Source organism: Antechinus flavipes, chromosome 6 (genome assembly GCF_016432865.1).
Source record: "Antechinus flavipes isolate AdamAnt ecotype Samford, QLD, Australia chromosome 6, AdamAnt_v2, whole genome shotgun sequence".
In the NCBI taxonomy this organism is placed as follows: domain Eukaryota; kingdom Metazoa; phylum Chordata; class Mammalia; order Dasyuromorphia; family Dasyuridae; genus Antechinus; species Antechinus flavipes.
Window position 1 is genome coordinate 121,577,095 of NC_067403.1, and position 7,135 is coordinate 121,584,229.

Consider the following 7,135-nt stretch of genomic DNA (forward strand, 5'->3'; position numbering starts at 1 on the left):
TTGAAAGAAATCAAGGAAATTAGAAAACTGAGATAAAGAGGGTGAGAATTCCAGGCATGGGGGACCTCAGTAAAAATGCCCCTAATTAAGAGATTGAATGTCACTGAATCCTAGAGGACTTGGCATAAGAAACATGGAAAAATAGGAAGGGATCAGCTTATGAAGGGCAAAAAAAAAAATTATAAAGAATTAATACCTTCAGGTAATTAAAAAAAAAAACCACTGGAATTCATTAAATAGGCTGCTAACAATGAGCATTTATTAAGTATCTGCTCTGTCTTAGACACTGTTATGTGCTGGGAGAGGTTATAGTGTATTGAGAGCGAGATAACACATGTAAATATATACAGAATCAATATGAAGTGAGTAAATACAACATATGAGTGATAGAATAACAGGGAATAGAGAGCCAGACCCCAAGGCAAGGGATAAGAGGGTTGGGAGGAAGTAGGCTCCAAGTTTGACCTCTAACTCACACTATGTGTGTTATTATTTAATCTTTTAGCAATCCAGGCACGTCTCTAAAACTTTAAATTACCATTCAGAGAACTTGCCAATCTATATTGCTAGAAATGTCCTCACCTGAGTTGTCTCTGTAACAGTGAAATCCCCAGTGGAATTTCTATAGCTAAATATAAAGCAGTGAAAAACGACGTAGTTTGGAAGGAGGGGGGAGGGGCAGTAGCAGTTGAGAGCAGCAAAAACAGCAACATTCAAATAACATTCATTTTACAAATGAGAAAATAGGCAAACAGAGGTGAAGTTGATGTGGTGGATGTACCAAATGATGTGGTTTGTAGGCAGCAGATGATGCATGTTAGGAGAGCACCAAAGGTGGGCTCATATGAAGACTTCACAATGGCCATTCTCTTTGGCAAAATATATTAATAGAGTATTGTCCAATTGCTAATTAGCCTCAAAAGCTTTGACCTCAGTGCATCTGCTCAGCTTCAGTCCATTACAGGACATAGCAAGGTGAGGCTGCCCATGACCTTCACAGAGGATGGGCCCCAGGAGGTTGACATAACTGGATACTGCAAGATGGGGCTGTAAGGTTAGACTGATCCCCATCAATGTCCTTCCTTATTTGCCTCAGGGCAATACTTCAGCCTTTCTCTACCAGCTATACTCAGCCATCCAGGACCTTATCAAAATGACTTGTTTAGCATCAAGTAGAAAATGTCTGAGGCTAAATTTGCACTCTGATTTTCTTGACTCTAGGCCCCAGCCCTCTATCTACAAAAACATTTAAAATAGAGAATACATGTAAAGAAATGTGACAAATCAGATTATTTTCCTATATTCCTGGACTCTACCTAAATTTGTAAGACATTAGCAGGAGAAAAAACTCATAATTTATCATAAGAGAAACTCATGACAGAAAATTCTACTAGGGAAGAAGGAAGAATGAATAGAATGATTTTTCAGATCTCATGCAATATTGCATGACCGCAAAAGGTTGGGGTCACAGAATGGTATTGTGAGATGTCTCAAAAGAATTTGCAGGTTTGAACCCACATCCAAGTCAAGGGGCAAAGTTTATTGTAATTGTAACAACAATTGAAGCAGTCTAAATTCCAAGAAAATTTAGCAAAGAATTTGGAGCAAGAAGAGACATTTATCTAGTTCTTCATGTTATAGATATGCTAATTTTATGGCCTAGGGGTAGAGCCAAAGAGTGGTCTCAAGAATTTGGTTATCACCGACCAACAGACAGTAAAGTTTGTTGACAGATTGTTAGAGCAACAGTATTCTTAGGCTGGGGGACCTCAGGATCAGAGATTCCAAAGCCAGAGGACTTTAGAATCATTGACAGATTGTTAGAACAGAAGCCTGATAAGGTCAAGGGACCTTAAAATTATTGCTGTCTCCTCTTAGAAGCTATATTACATCACTTGCATGTACAGAACTGAATGGGTTCAATAATATACCTTGTAACTGGCTTTTAAATGGACCCTGTGGACAAGAAATAGTTGAAGCCTGGTTTTGTGAACTGGGAGGAAGATGTCATCCCGAACAGTGTTTTTCTTCTCTCCTTGGGATTGATAGGAAACTAATCTTTGAGCTTGTTCTGACTGTAGGAGTGTGAATAGCAAAAAAACCTTCCACCAAGTTTTTAATTATTTTTAACTGAACACAAGGGCAAGCAGTAGGAGTAGTTGATTGAAGCAATAGCTGTGGCATCCAAGAGATAATAAAACGATTGCTGATGCTGGAGACTAGAAAAGCTTTAACTCAATGAGGTTTTGCCCTTTTAAGTAGCTTGCATTTGTTGGCCAGCTAGATTTTGTGGGACAATATCGACCACAAAAACAATAAGAGATTCTAGGAGTAAGAAAAAACAAAAAGGGGTTTATTATGATCTCAACAGAAAAGGCATCTCCCATCTGACAAGGTGTTTGTCAGTAAAAGTAAAAACTGTAAAAAACAAGATTAAATAGCCTGAACACAGAAGCCCCCTGAAACCCGAAGCTCCTATCCCCCCAGGCTGGCCTTTTCTCCCATTGTTTGGAGGAGGCCAGGCTTATACCCTAAACTCAGAAATCTATTCCAGAATCAAAAGATTACAGATCAATAATAATAAACTCTTAATTTAAATTTCCCCAGAGAACTGTTATACAAGCAGATATCCTCAGATAAGAGAATTCAAAGCCATCATCACCTTTAAAAGAAGGACTTAAATGCTAATTAAGAGGTGGTGGGAAACAGTAGGGGACAAACACCTGCAACTTCTTTAGCTATTGATCTATTTGTTATTATAAAGTCACAATTAAGGTAAGTTTAAGGTTATATTCCCAGGAGAGCGCCTTCACTCGGTTAATTCCACAGATAGATAAATTGAGTTATTCTAACAGATAAAAATCTGCCCTCTAATTTGCCATGGGGAGCTGTAGCAATAGAGTATTATTGATACTGGGATAAGATTTATCATGAGTTTTGTATTTCTTGCCCTCTCAATGGAAGAAGAGAGAAATTTGGGGACTGAAAATAAAATAAAATAGAATTTTGATATTTAAAAAAAGGACATTGGTTTACAGAGATATAAAAAGATTGGGATTCAAATCCTGATCCCCCTAAACTTTTTCTTGGCTGGAGGCTAAACCAAATTGAGAAAATCTTACATTTTGATTTGCTTTTAATATTTAAGTAGACCTCCTCAAACTACACTAAAATGTATTAAGTTCTTACTATGTGCCACACATTTTCACATTCTACTACTGCTAATCAATCCTGGTTTCGAGATCTGATCAGAGAAACTCTGGCAAATATTACAACTCTTACCTCTCTTTTGAGGTCTCCAGAATCCTTTGGTTGCTATCTCATATGGATGCAGTTTGAGCACAACAGAATGCTAGAGAGTTTAGGCAGGCAAGCTTAGACTTTATTCACTTGGTTTATACCTCACTCTATGACTTCCTGAACTATCTTAGTATCTCTTCCTCAAAGTCGAGCTCCAGGTGGAAAGGAGATAGAAAAGGTGGAAAAAGGAGAGAGGTCAAGTTCCTTCTCCTCTGAGCTTATATAGGGTCTTTGAGGTCACACGCACAAGCCAATCAATGATGTAGATTACATCCCAAACTTGACACGAAATCAGAGTAATTAGGATTCCCACCGTGGCTGGAGGTCCCCCCCCCATGAAGGAAGTCCCTATATATTCATATCCAATCACATCCAGGGACCTCTAGACCATTTTGTCTACTTACATCCCAATTGTGCTTGCCTGACCTTTCTAATGAACCCTTGCCCTAAGCTATAGGGCTACAAAGAAAAAGCAAAAATAAAAACAGTGCCTGCCCTCAAGGAGCTTACATTCTAATGAAGAAGATAATATAATAAATTATACAATAAATACAAATAGGTAGAAGGTAAAGTGGGAGAGAAATTTATTAGCCATTAGAGGGACCTAGAAAGGCCTGTTGGAGGAGGTGGTCCTTGAATGAAATCTTAAAGGAAGCCAGGGATGCAAAGAGTTAGAGATTGGGAAGGAGAATATTCCAAATATTGAGAATAGCTGGTGCAAAGGTGTCAGGAGATATTTGGGAGTAATATGCAAGGAGCAGTGCATAAGCCAGTATGATGGGATCACAGTGTATTTGGTAGTGTTGAGGTATGAGAAATGAGGGGTGAGAGATAACCCTAACAGCGATGGGGGCCTCAGGCCAGTGTCACAGATTTTTGTGAAAGAATTCATATTCCCGATCTCCAGGCAAGGTTTTTGGCCAAAAAAAAAAAAAAAAAAAAAAAAGATTTATTTTCACACTGAGAAGCTATCCAATAAAACAGTTCCTGAGAGGAATTAGGAAAGGTTTGGGTACAGTATCTTGTTTTTTATTAGCCTTAGCCTTCTATAGTTTGGGGCTAGGGAGCAATTAGGTGCTAATTTTCAAATCAATAAAGGGTGGTGATTGTTTCCCAGACCAAAGTGATTCCCAGATTAATTGGAGGTGGAAGATTCTCATGGGAACTAGTAGGAAGGTGGGGATCATTTTTAGGAATTTCCTCAGGCCAGGTGGCCCACCCTCCATAAAGATCAGAGGACACAGTTCTATTATATCATTCCCCCCTCAAGCAATCACCCCAAATTCATTTGGAGCAAAGGGACAAAGGTCTTATGTTCTGGATCTGCTTCAAGATGACAAGGGCTGCAGAGATGTCCCTATGCTCAATGGAGGTTCAGGCTGGGAGGGGAAATGTGAGATCTGAAGGTGGCAGCAGCAACATCTAGGGGGTGTTGAGTATCCAGGTCTGTTGTCCCATGATCTTCAAGTAGTAGATGGAAGTTCAAAGCTTGGAGCCTGGAGAAAACAAATCTCACAAACAGGCTATACGAGGGGTGGCACCAGGGTGGAAATGGGGACATTTGGGTATGGGGCCTTTGCAAACAATGTACCAGGTCCCATCTGTGGGCTGCCTTGAGAATGCTGATGGCCCACCCAACAATCCCGAATGCTCCCACTGCCCACAGAGCTCCCTAGCTGAAAGACTAAGAAGGCGTTAACATCCTACTGGCAGGAGCCACAGAATGACATCAAGAAAAGCTGGAGAGAAAATACTAGTAGCAAAGTTCTCATCCTTGGAGTGGGAAAAAGTAAGGAAGGACATAGTGAGAAAAAGAAGGACACAGATAATTTCACCCTTCTTTCTCCAGAGTGTTTTCAAGGTTCCTGCAGAACAGGAGCTTCAGGTCCTCTATGGGTTCACAGGAATATTCTGAAATATCTGAAGGAGAAGCAATAAGCAGCATTATTTTTCCTGAGGCAACTGGGATTAAGTGACTTGCCAAGGGTCACATAGCTAGGATGTGTTAAGTGTCGGAGGCCAGGTTTGAATTTAGGTCCCCCTGACTTCAGGGCTGGTGCTCTATCCACTGCACCACCTAGCTGCCCCTAGAAGCAGCATTTTTAATCCTAGAAATATGAGTCCAGCTGAGGGACACTTCCAGTCTGACTGACGTTGGAGTAGTCAGGAATGACCTTATATGGTCCTTTCCACTTTATATGCTTGAGATTTCCAGGTTTTCTTTCTTTCTTTTTTTTTTTTTTTAACTTTATTTTCTTTGCTTTTTTGCATTATAGCTTTTTATTTACAAGATACATGCATGGGTAATTTTTCAGCATAGACAATTACAAAACCTTTTGTTACAATTTTTCCCCTCCTTCCCCTCTCCCCCTCCCCCAGATGTCAGGTTGACCAATACATGTTAAATAGGTTAAAGGATAAGTTAAATACACTATATGTCCATGGACAAAACATGTCCAAACAGTTATTTTGCTGTACAAAAAGTATCGAACTTTCAAATAGTATACAATTAACCTGTGAAGGAAATAAAAAATGCAGGTGGACAAAAATAGAGGGATTGGGAATTCTATGAAGTGGTTTATACTCATTTTCCAGCATTCTTTAGCTGGGTGTAGTTGGTTCAATTCATTACTTCTCTATTGGAACTGATTTGGTTCATCTCATTGTTGAAGAGGGCCACGTTGATCAGAATTGACCATCATATAGTATTGTTGTTGAAGTATATAATGATCTCCTGGTCCTGCTTATTTCACTCAGCATCAGTTCATATAAGTCTCTCCAGGCCTGTCTGAAATCATCTTGCTGGTCATTTCTTACCGAACAATAATATTCCATAATATTCATATATCACAATTTATTCAGCCATTCTCCAATTGATGGGCATCTACTCAGTTTCCAGTTTCTGGCCACTACAAAGAGGGCTGCCACAAACATTCGTGCACATACAGATCCCTTTCCCTTCTTTATGATCTCTTTGGGATATAAAAATGGCTTGATTTCTTATAAATTGGAGTCAATTCTTTATCTATTTTGGAAATGAGGCCTTTATCAGAACTTTTGACTGTAAAAATGTTTTCCTAGTTTATTGTTTCCCTTCTAGTTTTGTCTATATTAGTTTTGTTTGTACAAAAGCTTTTTAATTTGATATAATCAAAATTTTCTATTTTGTGATCAATAATGATCTCTAGCTCTTCTTTGGTCATAAATTTCTTCCTTTTCCACAGGTTTGAGAGATAAACTATCATGTTCTTCTTTTTTTTTTAATATTTTATTTTATTTTATTTAATAATAACTTTATATTGACAGAATCCATGCCAGGGTAATTTTTTTTTTTACAACATTATCCCTTGCACTCGTTTCTGTTCCGATTTTTCCCCTCCCTCCCTCCACCCCCTCCCCTAGATGGCAAGCAGTCCTATATATGGTAGATATGTTGCAGTATATCCTAGATACAGTATAGGTTTGCAGAACCAAACAGTTCTCTTGTTGCGCAGGGAGAATTGGATTCAGAAGGTATAAATAACCCGGGAAGAAAAACAAAAATGCAAATAGTTCACATTCGTTTCCCAGTGTTCTTTCTTTGGGTGTAGCTGCTTCTGTCCATCATTGATCAATTGAAACTCAGTTAGGTCTCTTTGTCAAAGAAATCCACTTCCATCAGAATACATCTTCATACAATATCATTGTCAAAGTGTATAATGATCTCCTGGTTCTGCTCATCTCACTTAGCATCAGTTCATGTAAGTCTTGCCAAGCCTCTCTGTAGTCATCCTGATGGTCATTTCTTACAGAACAATAATAGTCCATAACATTCATGTACCACAATTTACCCAGC